Genomic DNA, 23,149 nt, shown 5'->3' on the forward strand with positions numbered 1-23,149 from the left:
ACGATTTGTCAAAGAAGGAAGCTAAAAAGGACAAGTCATTGATGCTGAAGTACATATCAGATGAAGATTCCAGTGATGATGATATGGCATATCTCATCAACAGATTTCAAAAAATTATGAGAAAAACCAAGTTTTTAAAAGAGGAACAAATGGTACTAGAAATGTCACTCAAGGTGATACATGCTACAAATGTGGAAAAGCTGGGCACTTTATCAGAGAGTGTCCTCTGCTCAAGAATGAAAACAAGGAACATAAAAAACCAAGAAGTGACAAAGAGAAGAGAAGGGACCTGGTACATGGTAGGAGAGATCGAAGAGCTGCTGCAGATTTGGTGGTCAAAAAGGCTCTTGCTGTGTGGGGTGATTCTTCAAGTGATTCAGGAGAACCTGATGAACCCAATGATGTGTCTATGGTGGCTGTACATGAGGAGGAAACCATTTTCAATGAAATGTTTGCTCTAATGGCTCATACTGAAAAGGAAGAAGAGGATGACCAGGTAACTCTTCTTGATATGAAAAATGACTTGGATAATTATTCTCTTAAAAAATTGAGAACATTGGCAAAAGTCATGATTGATTCAGTAATTGAGTTAACATCTGAAAGAGACACCATAAATGCTGAACTTGACAGTTTAACTGAAAACAAAGTTAAACTTGAAGAGAAAATGTCAAGAATGGTGTCTCTAGAGTCTGATAATTCTGAACTTAAGAACCAGTTGAATCATATAACTGAAGAAGCTGAAAAGCTAAATGGGATGTCAAATGGGTTACAAGTTGAAATTCAAGAAAAATTGAAAAACTCTGAGAAAAACCTTGGTCTGTCGCTGGAAAAGAGTAACAAATTAGAAAAGGATATTGTCAAACATAAGGAAGAACTTGAAAAATCCCTTAAGTGGACAAAATCCTCAAGGTTACTGTCAAATGCAACCAATCAGAGTAATTTCAATAAGAAAGGACTAGGAAGCTTGAACATCACTCCTCCTTATAATCCCCACAGTAAGTATGTGTTTGTGTCTGACAATCTGCTATGTCTTCATTGTGGGAAGAATGGGCATCTAAAGGGAGAGTGTGCTAGCTGGAGGAATTCCTATGAAAGACTCTCTAATTATGCTGAAAGACAAAATTTATCAGATGAGAGACCTGGTCCTCCAAAGCATGTTTCAACTCACAGATTTTCAAAGAAAAAAATCTGTTACTGCTCCAATGTCCTTTGTTAGAAAGCTTCAAAATCTACCCTATTGGACTAAATACAATCTAATCACTCCTTTGTCTGCTTTCTGGGAACTCAAATTGAAATGGGTTCCCAAGCTAAACAAGTGATTATTTGTGCAGGTGAGTGAGAGGAGCAGCAGTCAGTGCTGGTATATGGACATTGGGAGCTCTAAGTATATGAATGGTGATGTAAAAAACTTCCTCTCACTCAAGACACTTCAAGGAGGAGGTGTCACTTTTGGTGACGGAAAGAAGGGGTACATTTTGGGAGTTGGCAAAGTTGGAAGATCTCTTGAAGATTCAATTGACAATGTATATCATGTAGATGGATTGTACAGCTTGTTGAGTGTGTCTCAAATCTGCGACAAAGGGAATGAAGTCAAGTTTACTTCTGAGAAATGCATTGTGGTCAGTCTAACTTCAAACAAGGTAATTCTCACTGCACACAGAAGTAAAAATATGTATGTGGCCAACTTAGAAACGTCTCATGGAGATGACCTAACATGTCTTAGTGCTCAGAATGAGAATGATGATCTTTGGCATCGTAGGCTAGGGCATGTAAGCTCATCTTTATTGAACAAACTAATTTCTAAGGACCTGGTCTCAGGTCTGCCAAAGCTGAAGTTTGCTGAAAATAAAATCTGTGAAGCTTGTGTTAAAGGAAAACAAATCAGATCATCCTTTAAGCCCAAGAAGCAAGTAACATCATCAAGAATACTAGAGTTGCTTCATATGGACTTGTGTGGACCCTTGAAGGTTCAAAGCAGAAATGGGAAAAAGTACATTTTGGTGATTGTTGATGATTACTCGAGATACACTTGGACAAGATTACTGAAATCAAAGGCAGACACAGCTGAAGAGTTGGTGGTGTTTTTCAAAATGATTCAAACCAAATTGAATCAAGTCATTTGCAGCATTCGATCTGATCATGGTACTGAGTTTGAGGACTCAAAACTGGATCAATTCTGCATGGAGAATGGTACGAGTCATAATTATTCTGCTCCAAGAACTCCTCAACAAAATGGAGTAGTGGAAAGGAAAAACAGAACCTTGGTGAACATTGCCAGAACTATGATAATTGAATCAAATCTTCCTCAAAATTTCTGGGCTGAAGATGTTAACACAGCATGTCATGTTACCAACAGGTGTCTAATATGAGCTGTTTTGAATAATACCCCCTATGAGCTGCTCAACAACAGAAAGCCTATGCTGAGCTATCTTAGAGCATTTAGATGCAGATATTTTGTGCTGAATAATGGAAAGGATGATCTGGGAAAATTTGATCCTAGGAGTGATGAAGGAGTGTTTGTTGGATATTCTTCATCCAACAAGGCTTACAGAATATTCAACAAACGAACTCAATGCATTGAAGAAAGCATTCTTGTTGTATTTGATGATGATGGAAGCTTGAAAAATGATGGATCAAATGATGATGATGATGTGATGAAACTGTTCAAATCGAAGAAGACTGAAGGAGGTGAAACTGATGCAGATTAACAACTGAAAAATGACTGTGATGATCGGAATCATAGTCTACCTAAAGAGGCTGTTGAGGTTAAAAAGGATGATATGGTACCTGGTACTACTCAAAATTCCAGCCAGAGTACATCAGACTCCCCAGAAAATGATGTCACTCTTGATGAAGAAGAACATGCTGATCAACTCAATCAGTCTGCTCCAAGATCCGGATGGAAGCATAGTTCATCACATCCTCTTGATAATCTCATTTCTCATTTGAATTCTGGAATTCATACTAGATCAAAAACAAGAAATCTAGTTGCATTCTCAGCATTCATATCATCTATTGAGCCCAAGAATGTAAAAGAAGCATTAGGTGATGCAGATTGGATCAATGCTATGCAAGAAGAACTTCATCAGTTTGAAAGAAGCAAGGTATGGTACCTGGTTCCTCGACCTGAAGGCAGAACAGTAATAGGAACTAGATGGGTTTTCAGAAACAAGCTTGATGAAAATGGAGTGATTACTAGAAATAAATCCAGGTTGGTGGTGCAAGGATACAATCAAGAAGAGGGAATATACTATGATGAGACGTTTGCACCTGTTGCTAGAATGGAGGCTATTAGAATTTTTATAGCTTTTGCTACATTCATGGGGTTCAAGTTGTATCAAATGGATGTAAAGAGTGCATTTCTGAATGGAGATCTCAAAGAGGAGGTGTTTGTCAAGAAACCTCCTGGTTTTGAAGATGCAGAGCTACCAGATCATGTGTTTAGATTGAATAAGGCACTGTATCATCTGAAGCAGGCTCCAAGAGCATGGTATGAAAGGCTGTCAAAGTTTCTGCTGAAGAATGGTTTCAAAAGAGGAAAGATAGACAATACTTTGTTTTTATTAAAAAGATAACAAGAATTGCTTATCATTCAAGTTTATGTGGATGACATAATTTTTGGAGCTACTTCGGAACATTTGTCTGAAGAATTCTCATCATTAATGGGAAAGGAGTTTGAAATGAGCATGATGGGTGAATTGACATTCTTCCTGGGTCTGAAAATCAAGCAATCATCAAATGGGATTTAAATATGTCAGGAGAAGTACATTAAGGAGCTGCTGAAGAAATTCAACATGCTTGACTCTAAACCTATTGATACTCCTATGGGAACAAATTCCAAGAAAATAGTAGAGGAATCTGATCCTCTTGTGAATCAGACAATGTACAGGGAAATCGTTGGATCCTTGTTATATCTGACTGCTAGCAGGCCTGATATTGTTTATAGCGTTGGAATGTGTGCCAGGTTTCAAGCATGTCCTCGTGATTCACACTTGAAGGCTGCAAAACGTATTCTCAGATACCTGAAGAAAACAGGGGACCTGGTTCTCTTCTATCCAGCAGGTGATACTTTTGATCTGGTTGGTTTTGCAGATGCTGATTTTGCTGGGTATCAAGTTGACAGGAAGAGTACCTCTGGAATGGCTCATTTCCTTGGATCATCACTTATCTCTTGGGGTACCAAGAAGCAGAACTCTGTGGCTCTTTCAACTGCTGAAGCTTAATATGTAGCTGCTGCAGCCTGCTGTTCTCAGTTGCTGTGGATCAGGCAACACTTGGAAGATTTTGGGATTCACATCAAAGCAATTCCTCTTATGTGTGACAATACTAGTGCTGTTAGTATGGGAAAGAATCCAGTCCATCATAAGAGAACAAAGCATATTGATGTTAGACATCACTTTTTGAGAGATAATGTTGAGAAGGGAAATATTGTGCTCACATATTGTCCAACGGAGGAGCAAATTCCAGACATCTTCACCAAGGCTCTCAGCAAGGATCAATTTGAGAGAAATCGGTTGAAGTTGGGCATGTTGATCTCCAAGTGATGTTCTTAGCTTTCAACAGTTGAACTCCCTTGATGGCTAAAATTGCAGTGCAGGTATCCTTTGTGTGAATATTTAAATATCTGAACAAGATCCTTTTTGTACCTTTTCTAGGTATACTCTCAGTAAGGACCTGCTTAGGAAGGGAAGCAACTAGAACAACTGAGGAATGAGGTTTAACTGTGCTATGGTACCTGGTGCCTGTCCAGGTTAGCATTTATCCATTAAATTGAAACTGAAAAATATGACCGTTGATAATGCCACGTGTCCGTCATCGGTCACTCTGACCGTTAGTCCCATCGTTTCTCTCTCAAACGACACATCCAATCACGGACCTGGCACCTTTTCACGCCTTTTAAAAACCCCATTTACTTCTTTTGAAATCCTCATCTGTCTCTTAACTTTCTTCTTGTTCACGAAGGGTTTTAGCAAAAGCTAAAAAGGCAAAATTTGTTTTCTTCTATTTCTCTTCGCTGTTCAAAGAAACCATTTTGTCGTGTGAAAAACATGTCTTCTCCTTCATCTTCCTCCAAACAGATGCTAGATGCTCTTAGTGAAATAGAGCCTCTTGCTTTCTATTCTCCGACTACTACACAGGCTAGACTCAATCCCTCTTCCAGTTCTCAACAAGACACTCCTGATAATCCCTTCTATGCATAGATCTAAACAGTTCAGTCGTGCCTACCGGACCTGGTCCGTTTCAAGACATGTTGCCTGACATTCTCTTTGAAGGAGATCTACCCAAGCATAAGGCTTCTGAGTCCAACATATTGGCAGCAAGTGAAGAATCGGTGATTGAGAGCTTGACTATGATGCGGGAGGAAGCAATGGCGGAGCAAACGGAAGTCTTGGAAAGGGAAGAGGTAAGAACAACTCAACCTATTTTTGATAAAACCCCTGATATAGGAAGGTACTCTTCTTCCTCTTCCTCTGACTCTGGAAGCGAGGAGGAACCTTTAAGATGGAAGGTTGAGAGAAGAGAAGGGGAGATATCTAGAAAAGGGAAGGAGAAGGTTGTAGAGGAGGCCCCTAGGAGACGACCTACTACTAGGTCTGCCGCTCAAAAGTTGATGGCTGATGCCTTAAAGGCAAGTGCACGTTCTACTGCTGCAGTTAGAAGTGCAAGAACCTTCAAGGTATCAAATTTTAAAATACCTGAGACAAATGTGGTTGAGTTGTCTGGTGAGGAAGAGGAAAAGAAAACTAAGAAGAAAAGGCCTGAGAAGAAAAAGGGAAAGGTTACAAAGAAGGTTGATAACATAAAGCCAAAAGGGAAGAGATCTGAGGGAAAGAGGAAGTGGTCACAGGGACCTGGTTCCTAAGCCAGGAAAGATGAGAGTGTCAACATGCAGGAAGTTGTTGACAACCTGAGAAACCAAGCAGTCTTGGCAGGAAGAGTTTTTGATATAGGAATCATAACTCTTCCTGGCATGGATTCTCTTCACGATATGGTAGAGATCCAATCTTGGCTGTACTTGTTCGACTGAAAATCCCCCATCCTCCATGAAGAAGAAGTACGCGAATTTTACTGTAATATTCAATTCAAGGAAGATGGGAGCATCCTCACACGGGTAAATGACATTACTGTATATTTAGATGAGGGTGTGTTGAGCAAAATTCTCAGGGTGCCTAGAGAGGGGACCCGGTCTGTACTGGGCAGAACTTGCTCTTCTGAGTTTTTTTCTGTGATTTCTAAGACACCCACAACCAAGGTTGCTGGGATTTATAAGAAAATCATGAAGAGTGAGTACCAGTTGGTCTTTGAGTTTGTCAACAAATTTCTCCTTCCTCGCACTGAAAAAGAGGACAGTAGCAACTGCTGCTGACTTGTTTGTAATGGAGATGTTGTGTAACATCGAAGCCCTGAACCTCCCAGGCCTAATGCTTGAGCATATCCACAAAACAGTCATTGAGAGGAAAGGTGTTCATGGAATGGGCTACAAATACTTTCTCACAGAGGTATTCAAACATTTTCACATTCCTCTCAGTGTTGGAAGGATGGGACGGTTAAACAGACTATCTCCGAGAGTACCTTGGTTGAGTGCGAGTGCATTGAAGGAAGTGGCTATCCAAAGAGCAAGATGTCTCAACTTATTGAAGATCAGGATCAGCTTAAGCACGAGGTTGAGGAGCTCATTGTGCGTTTGAGTGGTAAAGAGGCTGAGATTGCTATACTCAAAGCAGAACTGCTTACTGCACAGAGTGAGGGACCTGGTTCTTCAGTGGTACAAGCTCTGGAGAGAGAGAATGTTGAGTTGAAGGTGAAGATCACTGCCTTGCAGGAAAAGGCTATCAAAGATAATGATTCTGCCAATGCACGACTCACTCTTGTCATCCAGTCCATGTCTCATCCTCCCCCCTCTTCCTAGCCTGTTAAACAATCATCAACTGTGTCGTTTTTTTTGTTGTGGCTTATCATTGTGTTGATGGATTTTCAGTTTGATTTTAATGTATTAATGTTATGATGGCAGGCTGGTTAACTTATTCCTTTGCTGTTCTAATTATCTTCTTTTGTGCATGCTTTTCCCTTACCGATTGATTGCTCTTTAGCTTTGATCTTGTTCAGTATTTCTGTTGACATCATTGGTTTACTGCATATCTTTTTTATGATGCCAAAAGGGGGAAGTAAAAACTGTAAATAGCTAAATGATTATTCATGTGGGGGAATACAGTGAGGGGGAATATACAGTGAGGGGGAATATAGCAAGGGGGAACAAAGTTGGAGAAGATCTGAGATCATTGTTTGTCATCATCAAAAAGGGGGAAAATGTTATTTGTAGTTTTGAAGATTTGACAAACTTAGGGACATTGTAAAGGTACCAGGTTTCTTACTTGAGTGTTGCAGATGAGACAATCCCAGGGACCTAGTAGAGGTACCAGGATCTCATGGTGACGAGCCAGTTGACTGCCAGCTGGAGACGGTACAGAAAGTAGGTGCACACTTCCCGATGGCGTCAGAAAGTAATACTTCTCCAACCAATGACAAAGAGTTTAAGGAAAGTGACTTGTCCATATAAAAGGCACTTTCCTAAACATCTTCTGTAGTTTTTGCAACTTGAGATAAAAACACTTCAAGAACATTTGCAAAGGCTGCTAGTAAACAAAGGCAGAATTATTCCAAGAACAACAGCAATCTCTGGAGCTTCTCGTGTAGTTGTTTAGGAATACATTCTCTTGTTCTTAAACTGTAAACTATTCCTGAATCTATAAAGGAATCAGTGTGTAGTGTTAAAAGTCTAGGTTGTCCAAGTGGGATAGCTTAGTGGGTAGATTGTTTTCTACTTAGGCTTGTTAAGCAATAGAGGCTATTGCTTAAACGTGAGATTAAAAACTTCTTCTCACATTTGTTGTAATCGTGTTTTACTTTTGCTTTTGAAGATTAGTGAAAACGATTGAAAATCCTGTTAGACAGGTCGTGGTTTTACTCCCTTAAGCAAGGAGGTTTCCACGTAAAATCATCGTGTTGATTTTACTGTATTTAACTTTCTGGTTTCATTCATCAGTGTAGTAAGGGACCTGGTCCATTACCTGTTAAGTGAAGACATATATTCTATCAACCTCTCTCTTAACATGCCTGAGAACGTCCAGAATGCAAACTCCACAACCAACAAAAACTCTAACATTGTCGATCAGTTTAACCTGTGTTCTAATAACTGATAAAGCTTGTTGTCAGCCAAAATATTCTACTTGGAAGGCCTGTACTTCCATGCTCGTGCGCGGGAACAATCTTTTTGGCTATCTTGATAGTTCTTCCCCAGATTCTCCCACAACTATAAGACAAAAAAAAGGGAGAGGCCGCATACCCAGCTATAGCACATGAAAATTAGTAAATACGATTTTTCCTTCTTTAGGGCTTGTTTTAACTTGAAAATGCGCACGTTTTTACCTCTGAACCAACTGATGCCGTTAATAAGGTCATAACGGATGACAGTGAAAAACTTTGGCAAATCAAATCATAAAATCTTGTATCATCGAAAATCCATGAACTATAACACACGAAAATCGGTAAAATGTGATTTTTCCTACTTTTAGGTTTATTTGAAGTTTAAAAAGCATCTCTTTTCCCTTCAAAACAACCTGACACCCTTCATAAGGTCATAACCGACGTCCATGAAAAATCCCAAGAAATAATCTTCCGGTATCTTATCATCAAAAATCGATCGACTATAGCACAAAAAATTGTTAAAATTATGTTTTCCCACTTTTGGGCTCGTTTGAACTTTAAAATGCTCTGGTTTTCCTCTCGAAACAAATAAACGCCATTAATAAGGTCATATTGGACGTCCATGAAAATTTTCAGCAAAACAAAATCCGGATTATTGTATCACAAAAAATCTATTGAATATAGAACACGAAAATTGGTAAGATCAAATTTTTTCTGATTTGGAGCTCGTTTAAACTTGAAATTTCACATGTTTGCCCCTCGAGACTAAATTACGCCATTTATAAGCTTGTATTGGATGTACATAAAAAATTCGGAACAAAATATCCAGAATTAAATCAACAAAAATTTCAATAGACTGACCATAGGACATAAAAATTGGTAAAATCTTGTTTCCCTTCTTTAGGCACGGGTGTCCTTTAAAATGTGTTATATTGCCCTCGAAACAAACTTAAGTTATTAATAAGGTTGTAACGGACGTCCATGAAAAAATTTTGTAAATGAATTTTTGCTTGTCTCATAAAAAATTCGTGTACTATACTGCACAAAAATTGTTAAAATCAGGGTTTTCCTGCTTTGTGGCTCGTTTGAACTTGAAAATGCGATGTTTCCCACTTGAGGCCAATTGAAGCCAGTAGTAAGTTTTTAGCGGACGTTCATGAAATATTTCGGCAAACAAAATTTTTGGAATCCTGTCACCAAAAATCAACGGACTATAGCACACGAAAAACAGTAAAATCTAATTTTTACTGTTTTGTGGCTTGTTTGAACTTGAAAATGCGATTGTTGTCTCTTCGGGATTAATTGACGCCATTAATTATGTCATAGCAACGTCCATGAAATTTTTGGCAAAATAATTATTGAATCCTATCTCCAAAAATCCATCGACAATAGCACATGTAAATGGGTGAAATCTAGTTTTTCATGCTTTGGAGTTTGTTTGAACCTTTAAATTAACCTGTTTGCCCCTCTAGACCGACTGAATCCATTAGTTAAATTGTAACAGATGCCAACGAATATTTTTAGTAAGAAAAAATTTGAAATCCTTTATCACTGAAAATCCATGGATTATACCACACTAAAATTGGTAAAATCTGTATTTCGTGCTTTAGAGCTTGTTTGAAAATTAAAATGAGACTCTTTTCCCCTCGAGACCAATTAAATCCATTAATAAGGTTATAACGGATGTACATAAAAAATTTAACATAAAAAATATAGAATCCTGTATCACAAAAAATAAATGGCAGCAGACGAAAATTGGTAAAATCTAGATTTTCTGCTTTATGACTCGTTTAAACTTTAAAATGTGCTCTTTTTCCCCTCGATACTAACTGAAGCTATTAATAAAGTCGTAACGTACGTCCATGAAAAATTTCAATGAGAATATTAGTGAATTCTATCACCAATAATCCATAGATTATAGCACACGAAAATTGATAAAATCTAAGTTTTCTGCTTTGGGGCTCATTTGAATTTTAAAACGTGTCCATTTGTCCCTCGTGTCCAATTGAAACCATATATATAGTTATAATTGACTTCCAAAAAAAATTTCAACAAATTTTTTTGATGAATCATCTACCACCAAATATCCATAGACTGTATCACATGAAAATCGGCAAAATTTGATTTTACAAATTTTTTCTCATTTGATATTTAAAATGCACCTGTTTTCCCCCATGACCAACTGACGCAATTGACATGGCCTTACCAGACGTCCATGGAAATGTTTGGCAAATATAATTCAGGAATCTTCAATCAACAAAAATTCATTGCTTATAAGCGTAAAAAATTTGGTAAAATCTAGTTTTTCCTAATTTAGGGTTCATTTACATTTTAAAATGCATGGTTTTCTCCTCAGAACCAATCGACGCCATTAATAATGTCATAAAAGACGTCCCTAAAAAATTTGCAATACGTTTTTGCAATCTTATCACTTTAAACCAATTCACTATAGCACAAAAAATAGGTAAAATATGGTTATTCCTACTTTAGAGCTCATTTGAACTTGAAAATTCACATGTTTTCCCTGAGGACCAATGACACCATTAAGAAGGTCATACCAGACGTCCATGAAAAATTTCAACAAAATATTTTCAAAATCCTATTACTAAAAATCCATCAACATATTAAAAGGGGAAAGGGTTCAAAACCTATCTAACTAAGAAGAAGAAAGGTGTGTTCATCCTCTAGACAGTAAGGAGAGTGGTAAGCTTAGAAGATGTTGGATTGAATTATTAAATATTTTCCCTCCAGCAGTAGAGGAGGTTCAATTCCCCTTATACGCGATATGACAAAAAAGACCGATTCAACGAGATATGCCTTGCCTGCATTATCATTGACTTAATTTTTTGGAAAGGGGATGCTCTTCATTTGTAGAAAATAAACTCGCGATAGAGAAAAATATATATTCTTAACCGCAAGCATAAGTAAGATGTACTCATAATTTGTCAGTCCCCCACGGTAGGGCTGCTCGCTTTTCATGAATCTCCTCCTCTTCTTATGTGATTTTTACATGCCTTTTACTCTGCTTGGCTATGGACCCATATGAGCCCTAACTTTTTCGGAGGGTCAGCGGGGCATTGGAGCCTCAGCTCATGCATCGGTTTACCGAAATAATAGCACACAAAAATTTATAAAATGTGATTTTTCCTTTTTTGAAGCACATTTGAACTTGAAAATGCGTATGTTTCCCCTCGGGACCAACTGATGGCATAATTAAGGATGTGAAAGACACCTATGAAAACTTATGGCGAAAATAATTATTGTTCTTATATTACAAAAGTCCATTGAATATAGCTCAAAAAAATCAGTAAAATCTAGTTCATGTATTGCGACTTATTTGAACTTAAAAATGCACCCGTTTCTCCCTCAAGACCAACTGAAGCACTTACTAATGTCGTAATAGATGTCCATAAAAAAATTTTGAAATTTCTTTTTTGGTAATCCTATCATAAAAGATACGGGGATAATAGCACAGGAAAATTGGTAAAATATGGTTTTTCCCGCTTTGGGGCTTGGTTAAACTTGAAAATGCGCATGTTTGCCTGTCAGGACAAACTGCTCTGTAAATTAGGTTATAATTGGCGTCCATGAAAATTTTTGTAGAAAGAATTCTAGAATCATATATTACCAAAAGTCCATGGAATATAGCACACAAAAATCAGTAAAATCTGGTTTTTCCTCGTTGGAGCTCGTTTGAACTTGGAAATTCACTCGTTTTCATATGGGGAACAAGTGACGCCATTAATAAGGTCGTTACAGACGTCCATGAAAAATTTAGGCAAAAATATTTTTGGAATCATATATCACCAAAAAAAATATGACGGACATGAAAATCGATAAAATATGGTTATTCCTACTTTGGGATTCGTTTGAACTTAAAAATACGTTTGTTTTACCCCAAGACCAACTGACACCATTAATAAGGTCGTAAAGGACGTCCATTTAAAAATTGTGCAAAAAAATCAAGAATCCTATCACCAAAAATTCATTGACTAGTATAAAAAAATTGATAAAATCTAGGTTTTCTTTCTTAGGGGTTCCTTTGTTATTGAAAATGCATCTATTTTCCCCTAAGGACGAAGTGATGCCATTAATAACCTCATAATAAACCTCCATGAAAAGTTTCAGCCAAAAACAATTCAAGATTCTATCACCAAAAATTGATGGACTATAGTACACAAAAATCGATAAACCTTGGTTTTTCCTATTTTGGGGCTTGTTTGAACTTGAATATGCGTTGTTTTCCTGTCGAGACAAACTGAATCCATTGATAAGGTTGTAACGGATGTCTCTGAAAAAATTCGGCAACTTATTTTGGAATTCTGTCATAAAAAATACATTGACAATAACACCCGAGATTTGGAAGAATCTGATAATCCTACTTTGGGCTTGTTTTAAATTGAAAATGTGCATGCTGTCCTCTCGGGATAAACTACACCATTAATTCGGTTATAAACTGACGCTCATGAAAAATTTTGGCAAAAAAAAATTCGTAACACTACATACCAAAAATCCATGGAGTATAGCAAGTAAAAATTGGTGAAAACTAATTTTTCCTGCTTTGGGGCTCGTTTGAACAGTAAAATACGCCTGTTTTCCCCTCGGGACCAAGTGACACAATTAACAAGGTCATTATAGACGTCCATAAAAAATTTTGGCATAAAATTTCATAATGCTTTATCATCGAAAGACTATGGACTATAATACACGATAATTGGTAAAATTTAGTTTTTCCTGCTTTGCGGACTGTGTGAATTTTAAAATGCGCTTGTTTGCCGCTCGCAACCAAATAATGTGACTTATAAGATCGTAACGGATGTCCATGAAAAATTTTAATAAAAAAATTCAGGAATGCTACTGACGCCATTAAATAGGTTGCAACGGACGTCTATGATATATTTCAGAGAAAATAATTTTAAAATCCTATATGTCCAAAAATTCATGGACTATAGAGCACGATAATCGTTAAAATCTAGTTATTCCTTCTTTGGGGATTAATGAACATGAAAATGCACCTGTTTGTCCCTTTAGACCATCTAACTGAATCAACTCGCATTCAAAAAACCAAGAAAATTTAAGTTTTCACAGACCTAGTGCAATGACCAACGTCATCATCCACAGTCTGTAGGTGGGACGACGGTCCATCAAAGTTTTATAATGCCCTAATACCTAGCTAAACCGCACACAACAATTTGGGCTTCTCAGCTAATTTCTTTGACCCATATTTGAAATCCTTTAACAAAATTATTTTTAAGGTAATAAGTAATATTTTGTTACAATAGTCCCAAATTAGTTTGGTTTCCATTTTCACAATCAATAAGTATATAAATATTGGCGGCCCTATTATTTTTTTAACTTAATTTTTCTATATTATATATACCCCTAAACTTTCTGAGGTTCCTACTACCCTCTTAAAATAATTCTCAAAAATGTAATTCTTGTTGTGTTTAAACTATTAAGTACACTTTGGCACTCATTATTGTATTTATGAAACTACATGAATCATTTTTGTATTGAAAAATTATTATTGATAATTTGCATAACTTTTCTTTATTTATTTAATTGTTATGCACTTGTAAAGCTATTGATACATTGTACAAGTTTCTTTAACATATTTGGTATATAAAACTGGAGCAAAACTATAATTAGACAACAAAATAAATTGGACAAAAATAATTCAGGGATTTAAATTATATGGAATACTTAAGTTTAGTGAGTAATAGCACCCTCATATAGATTAGAAGTGTAAATAATAAATAAAACTTAAATTCAAAGGGATAATATGACATTTAGATAATTTAAAGGTATAATGAATAACTTTGTGAAAATTCAAGGGGGATTATTAAGCCTTATTCCTACTTCTATTTTGTAGCTGCTTAGTAGTACACATCGTTACAACATTTGTACTATCCAAAAGAATTTAAAGGAGTGACAAGTGGTCGATGACTCACCCCGTACACGTATCTTTGGTCAACATGACGTAATAAGAACAAATATGGATCTCAACTAGAAAGTACAAATACAAACAAGACTATTTTAAATTTACACTGCGCAGGATCCACTCGGGAAAACCGCTGGCTAATAAAGAAAGATAATAAATAAATTTCCACTTTGAAATATCTTATTGGAGAAGAGTTATTACCGCAACAAAATAATATAGTACCATCAGATGCTTTGATGACTCAGGATGAGCATCATGATCAACATCAATTTATGAGTTTTCAAGGTGTTAATTCTGATTCATATAGTGGAGATGATAGTTTCTTTTCAGAATTTAGTGTAGAAGAGTTACAAGAATTATTGGATATTTGAGGGAGCTCAATTAGAATTTTCATGTACACCTAATGCGACATGATTTTACGGGAAGACAGATCCAACAAAATGAAACTTATTATGGAAAGGCATATCCAATAAGATTTGGCTAGAACTTATGCTCAAGCATTTGAAGTATTACTACTCTGTAATGATTAACTCAAGTATTGTTATCACGTTAATGGCAAATTTAGCACATTAGTTTAAATGCATCATTTTATAATAAACACAAACAATAAATACAATATTATTTTTGAATATATAGTTTCCAGATTTTTCTTAATTGTTAACATTCATTGTAAAAGAGATATACCGTGATATTATATTCTTGTACAATCATGATTATTTGTTGTATCACTTTAGCAATCATTATTGTATCAACACTTTTATATATTCTTCTTCAGCTTATGAATCATGCAGAATACTTCTCATTCCCAGTCTATTCCTATAAGGTTTTTTATGGTATCAGGGCTATAAAACCTCACACGAGTATGATCCCAATTTTTTGCCCTCTAATCCTAGCTGCTGCCACATGCATAACAGGCACCCAGTGCCACTATTGTTAATGCAGATAGCACAACCACTAACATTGTTATTATGCAGTTCAACCCTGCCTTTTAATTACCCATTAAACTTGCCGGCAGCCATAACTTCACCACCTGGAGGGCATAGGTGTCGTTGCTTACGCATGGACATAACCTTTTCGGTCATATTGATGGCACAACGGTTGCTCCTTAAATCTCACTTACAAGAAAAAATGAAACCACTCACAATCCACCTTATATGAACTGGTTTCGACAAAATCAGCTTGTCCAAAATACCATCTTAGCATCAGTGGAACCTACACTTGCATCAACTATTGAAACAGTCACATTAGCACACTCTTGGGAATCCCTGCACACTACCTTTGACAATAAATCACATACAAGAATTATCTGTCTCCAAAATAAACTAGCTCATATTACAAAAGATTATTGGCCTGATAGAACATTGAATTGCTCATGATCGGTGGAGCACCAATCACTGATGTGCAACTTAATGTGAGAATCCTTGGGCCCGATTATGACACTATCTTTGCATCCATCCGGTCACATGAAACATTGGTCACCTAATGAAGAACTTTATGAAAAACAACTTGACTATTAGATCTTTCTTAAGTATGAAGAAGCCAAACGAACAACACTAATTAGTGCTCCAATTGCTCAAAGAAAAAACCAAGCACCTTCAAGAAATAACATAAACTGAAAACAGGCAAATAATGCCTCACAAGGAATCCGACGATGGAATTTACAGAATGTCAAAGACTCATCAAATACCAAGCAGTGGCGCTCTCGTCGAAATAGCAACCTCTCTCTTAAAATTCCTGAGAACGTACGGAATGTGAACTCCACCACTAGCAATAACTCTAATGTTGTCGGTCAGTTTTTTCTGTGTTCCAGCAACTGATAAAGCTTGTTGGAAGCCAAAATAGTCTACTTTGAAGGCCCGTAGTTCCATGCTCGTGAGCGGGATCAATATATTTGGCTATCTTGATAGATCTTCCCGAGCTTCTTCCACAACTATTACACAAAAAAATAGAGAGGTCGCATACTTAGCTTATAGCACATGAAATTAAGTAAAACATGGGTTTTCCTGCTTTAGGGTTTGTTTTAACTTGAATTTTAACCCATTTTTACCTCTGAACCAATTGATGCCGTTAATAAGGTCATAATGGACACCCGTGAAAAACTTTGGCAAATCAAATCCAAATTTTTGTATCATCGAAATCAATGAACTTTAACACATGAAAATCGGTAAGATGTGATTTTCCTACTTTAGGGTTTGTTTGAAGTTGAAAATGCATCTTTTTGACCTTCATAACAACCTGATGTCATTAATAAGGTCATAACGGACGTCCATGAAAAATTTCGTCAAATAATCTTCTGGAATCCTATCACCAAAAACCTATGGACTATGGCACAAAAATATTGTTAACATTATGTTTTCCTACTTTTGGGCTTGTTTGAACTTTAAAATGCCCTTGTTTTCTCGTCGGAACCAATAAACACCATTAATAAGGTCATATTGGACGTTGACGAAAATTTTCGGCAAAACAATTTCTGGATTATTGTATCACAAAACATTTATGGACTACATCACAAGAAAATTGGTAAGATCCAATTATTCCTTGTTTGGAGCTCGTTTGATCTTGAAAATGCACACATTTGCCCCTCGAGACTAAATTACGCCATTTATAAGCTTGTATTGGATGTCCATAAGAAAATTAGCAACAAAATATCTAGAATTATATCACCAAAAATTTCAATAGACTGTAGGACACAAAAATCTATAAAATCTGGTTTCCCTGTTTTAGGCACGGTTGACCTTTAAAATGCGTTAGTTTGTCCCTCGAAACCAACTGACGTCATTAATAAGATTGTAACGGACGTCCATGAAAAAATTTGGTAAATGAATTTCTACCTGTCTCATAAAAAATTCATGGGCTCGTTTGAACTAGAAAATACGATGTTTCCCACTTGAGGCCAACTAAAGCCAGTAATAAGTTTGTAGCGGACGTTCATGAAATATTTCGGCAACCAAAATTTTTGGAATCCTATCACCAAAAATCAACGGACTATAGCACAAGAAAATCAGTAAAATATAATTTTTCCTGTTTTGTGGCTTGTTCAAACTTGAAAATGCGATTGTTTTCTCTTCGGGATTAATTGACGCCATTAATTATGTCATAAAAACATCCATGAAATTTTTGGAAAAATAATTATGGAATCCTATCTCAAAAAATCTATGGACAATAGCACACGTAAATAAGTAAAATCTAGTTTTTCATGCTTTGGTATTTGTTGAACCTTTAAATTTGCCTGTTTGCCCCTCTAGACCAACTGAATCCATTAGTAAAATTGTAACAGACGTCAATGAATAATTTTAGTAAGAAAAAATTTGAAATCCTCTATCACTGAATATCCACGGATTATAGCACACTAAAATTGGTAAATTTGGTTTTCATGCTTTAGAGCTTGTTCGAACATTCAAATGCGTCTATTTTCCCTTCGAGACCAATTAAAGCCATTAATAAGGTTATAACGAATCGAAAAATATATGGAATCCTGTGTCACCAAAAATCAATGGCAGCACATGAAAATTGGTAAAATTTGGATTTTCTGCTATAGGTTTCGTTTAAACTTGAAAATGCGCTCATTTTCAACTCGATACTAACTGAAGACATTAATAAGGTCGTAAAATACGTCCATGAAAAATTTCAATAAGAAACTTATTGAAATCTATCACCAAAAATCCATAGATTATAGCACATGAAAATTGATAAAATCAAAGTTTTTCTGCTTTGGGGCTCATTTAAAATTTACAATGTTCCCATTTGTCCCTCGTGGCCAATTGAAGACATATATATTGTTATAACGAACGTCCATACAAAATTCCAACATAAAAATTTCTGAATCCTCTACCATCAAAAGTCCATAGACTATATAGTACATGAAAGTCGGTAAAATCAGTTTTTTCCGACTTTTTTCTCATTTGAAATTTAAAAATGCTCCTATTTTCCCCCATGACCATATGACATCATTAACATGGTCGTACCAGACGTCCATGGAAATGTTTGGCAAAAACAATTCAGGAATCTTCTATCAACAAAAATTCATTGACTATAAGCATAAAAAATTTGGTAAAATCTGGTTTTGTCCTTCTTCAGGGTTCGTTTACATTTGAAAAAGCATGGTTTTCTCCTCAGAACCAATTGACGCCATTAATAATTTCATATCAAACGTCCATAAAAAATTTTGCAATATTTTTTTGGAATCTTATCAATTTAAACCCATAGACTTTATCACATGAAAATATGTAAAATCTGGTTTTTCCAACTTTAGGGATCACTTGAACATGAAAATTCGCATGTTTTCCCCTCAGGACCAATGACACCATTAATAAGGTCATAGTAGACGTCCATGAAAATTTTCAACAAAAAAATTTCAAAATCCTATCACTAAAAATCCATCAACATATTAAAAGGGGAAAGGGTTCCAAACCTATCTAACTAATAAGAAGAAACGAGCGTTCATCCACTTGACTGTAATGATAGGGGTACATCCAATATTAACTCCTAAGAAGATGTTGGATTGAATTATTACATTATAAAATTTCTCTCCAGCAGTAGAGGAGGTTCGATTCCCCTTGTACGTGATATGGCAAAAAAGACTGATCAAGGAGATATGCCTTGCATGAATTATGATTGACCTATGTTAATGTTTTGGAAAGGGTATGTTCTTATTTTGTAGCAAAAAAACTCACGATACAAATTAATTTATGTTCTTAACCGCAAGCATAAGTAAGATCTATTCATAATTGGTCAGTCTCCCACGGCAGGGCTTCTCGCTTTTCAGGAATGTATCTCCTCCTCTTCTTATGTGATTTCATGATTGATTTTCTCCTCAGAACCAATTGACGCCATTAATAATTTCATAATCGAGGTCCATAAAAAAATTTGACAAAATTATTTTTGGAACTCTATCACCTTAAATTCATTGACTATATCACACAAAAATATGTAAAATCTGTTTTTTACTACATTAGGGCTAATTTGAACTTGAAAATTTGACAGTTTAACCTTTCGGACCAAGTGACACCGTTAATAAGTTCATAATAGACGTCCATGAAAAGTTTCAACAAAAAATTTTTAAAATCCTATTACCAAAAATCCATTGACATTAAAAGGGGAAAGGGTTCCAAACCTATCTGACTAACAAGAAGAAAGGGGCATTCAACCACTTGACTGCAAGGAGACGGGTAAGACAAAATCTACTCCTTATAAGATGTCGGATCTAATAAGTAATACATTTCCCGCCAACAGTAGAGGATGTTCAATTCCCCTTATACGCGATATGGCAAAGAAGACTTATTTAACGAGAAATTGACCAATGTTAATGTTCTGGAAATGGTTGTTCTCCATTTGTAACAAATAATTTCACGATAGAGACATATATATGTTCTTAACCGCAAGCATAAGTAAGATCTATTCATAATTGGTAAGTTTCCCACGACAAGGCTTGTTGCTTTTTATGAATGTATCTCCCCATCTTTTAATGTGATTTCTACCTGCCTTTTACTCTGCTTGCCTATGGCTCCATATGAGACCAAACTTTTTTGGAGGGACAACAAGGTATCGGAGCCTCAGCTCATGCATCGGTTTACAGAAATAAATGCACACAAAAATGTGTAAAATGTGATATTTTTCATATTTTGAAGCTCATTTGAACTTGAAAATGCGTATGTTTCTCCTCGAGATCAACTGATGGCATTATTAATGATGTAACAGACTCCCATAAAAACCTACGGCGAAAATAATTACTGAATCTTTTATTACAAAAGTCCATGGAATATAGCTAGAGAAATTCAGCAAAATCTAGTTGTCTTGCATTGAACTTGTTTGAACTTGAAAATGCACCCGTTTTTCCATCAAGACCAACAGAAGCAATTATTAAGGTCGTAACAAATGTCCATTAAAATTTTTGGAAATTGCTGTTGGTAATCCTATCATAAAAATACGTGGATAATAGCACAGGAAAATTGGTAAAATATGTTCTTTCCCGCTTTGGGGCTTGTTTAAACTTGAACATGTTCATGTTTTCCTCTGGGGACAAACTGCTCTATAAATTAGGTTGTAATGGGCGTCCATGAAAAATATGGTGCAAAGAATTCTATAATCTTTATCACCAAAAATCCATGGAATATAGCACACAAAAATCAGTAAAATCTGGTTTTTCCTCGTTGAAGCTCATTTGAAATTGGAAATGCGCTCGTTTGCATATGGGGAACAAGTGACACCATTAATAAGGTCATTACAGACATCCATGAAAAATTTTGACAAAAAAATTTCAGAATCATATATCACCAAAAAATATTAACGCACATGAAAATCGATTAAATCTTGTTATTCCTACTTTGGGGATCGTTTTACTACCGAGACCAACTGACACAATCAATAAGGTCGTAAATGACGTCCATTCTAAAATTTTGCAAAAAAAATCAAGAATCTTATCACCTAAAATTCATTGACTAGCATACAAAAATTGATAAAATCTAGGTTTTCCTTCTTAGGGGTTCCTTTGATAATGGACCTCCATGAAAAGTTTCAGCCAAAAAAAATTCAAGATTCTATCACAAAAAATCCATGGATCATAACACATGAAAATCGATAGAATTTGGTTTTTCCTACTTTGGGGATCATTTGAACTTAAAATGCCATTGTTTTCCTCTCGAGACCAACTGAATCCATTAATAAGGTCGTAACGGATATCCGTGAAAAAATTCAGAAATTTGTTTTGGAATATCGTAAAAATACATGGACAACAACACACGAAAAGTGGAAAATCTGATTTTCCTACTTTGGGGCTTGTTTTAAATTGAAAATTTGCATGTTCTCCTCTCGGGATAAACTTTACCATTAAGTCGGTTGTAACTGATGGACATGAAAAATTTTGGCAAATTTTTTTTCGTACTCCTGCATACAAAAAATTCATGGAGTATAGCAAGAGAAAATCGGCAAAAAGTAGTTTTTCCTACTTTGGGGATCGTTTGAACATTAAAATACACATGTTATCCCCTCGGGACCAAGTGACACCATTAATAAGGTCATTATGGACATCCATAAGAAATTTTGGCAAAAAATCTCTTAATTCTTTATCATCAAAAGTCTATGGACTATAATACATGATAATTGGTAAAATTTTGTTTTTCCTGCTTTATGGATTGTTTGAATTTTAAAACGCGCTTGTTTGCCGCTCGCGACCAAAAAATGTCATTAATACGATCGTAGGATGTCCATAAAAAATGTTAATAAAAAAATTCTCGAATGCTTTCATAAAACATTTATGAAATTAAACACAAAAATCGGAAAAAAATGGGTTTTCCTTCTTTGCGACTCGTTTGAACTTGAAAATGCATATGGTTTTCCCTCGGGACAAACTGACGTTATCAGTAAGGTCATAAATTTATGTTTCTCAGATCTAGTGCAAAGACAACATCACCATCCACAGTTTGTAGGTGGGAACTAGCTAAATTGGACACATCAATTTGGGCTTCTCAGCTAATTCCTTTGACCCATATTTTAAATTCTTTAACAAAATTATTTTTTAAGGTAATAAGTAATATTTTGTCACAATAGTACCAAATTAAGTTTGGTTTCCAATGTCACAATTAATATGTATATAAATATTGTCGGATCCTATTATTTTTAACTTAATTTTTCTATATTATATGTAGCCCTAAACTATATGAGGGTCCTACTACCCTCTTAAAATAATTGTCAAAAATGTACTTCTTGTTGTGTTTAAACTAGTAAGTACACTTTTACACTCATTATTGTATTTATGAAACTACATGAATCATTTGAGTATTGAAAAATTTTATTGATAATTTGCACAAGTTTTCTTTATTTATGAAATTTTCATGAACTTTTAAAGCTATTGATACATTGTAAAAGTTCCTTTAACATATTTGGTATTTAAAACTGGAGCAAAACTAAAGTTAGACAACAAAACAAATTGGACAAACATAATTGAGGGATTTAAATTATATGCAAAATGGTCTGATGGACCCTTATACTTGTATGTGTTTTAATTATGAACCCTTCTACTTAATGATTTGTGAATTGAACTCTTAAACTCAATCAAAATGAGTCTTTTAAACCCCTATAACCATGTGTGTAGCTCACTCTCCTTTACATAAATGACATGTCATATCCACATCAGATATGTTAATACCATGTCATAATTATTTTTGAAATTATTAATCAAAATTATTTAACTAAAGAAAAAATAGTTAAATAATAATTATATTATTTAAAATATAACCCAATATATTTTGTTAACAAAAAAAAAACACCAACACATTTTCTCCATTCCCACAGATTCACACCCATGCTGTCGTTAATTCGTTGTCTTCGCCGCCATCACCATTTTATTGGCGAAACCACTCCTACTCCTTTTGCTTTAGTCTCCTCACGTCATCTTCATTTTTATTTACTCCTTCAACCTCCACAAAATGAACAACCTAAGCCATCGCACCAGATCTAGACGAACACTATCACCATTTTCGCCTTCAACTCCGCCGCACATCATTTCCATCTTAACCGGCATGAGATCCTCACCCTCACCCACCTTGTTCTCCTCTCCTTTGACCAGCCGCGCCTCTCTCTCCCTCCACACATATAGTGGTGTCCGTGGAGCACTACCGGTGCCACTCTCTTCCTCCGTCGATAATTAGTGGACTCAAGAAAGTGTCAAGATCATCTAAACAAATGAAAATAGATTGTGAAAAAAATAGAAAAAGGGATTGGGAAGGGAAGGATAGGCTGAAAAAGAGCAGTAAGGGATGAAGAAGACAATAATTTTAATTAATGGTTTAAAAATATTATTTCTTTTAAAATTTTTATATTTTTAAAAGTAGAAATGCTCCTCACTCGCCTTAATAGGCGTGTAGTTACGCACTTTTTCCAACTCAGACATCTAATAACACATAGGTCTGGTCAGAAAGGTTTGTTAAATTGTGTTTTATTGAGTTTAAGGGTTCAATTGACAAACGAATGAGTAGAAGGGTTCACAATACAAACTCATACAAATAT

The sequence above is a fragment of the Solanum pennellii genome, chromosome 11, assembly GCF_001406875.1.
Source record: "Solanum pennellii chromosome 11, SPENNV200".
Lineage (NCBI taxonomy): Eukaryota > Viridiplantae > Streptophyta > Magnoliopsida > Solanales > Solanaceae > Solanum > Solanum pennellii.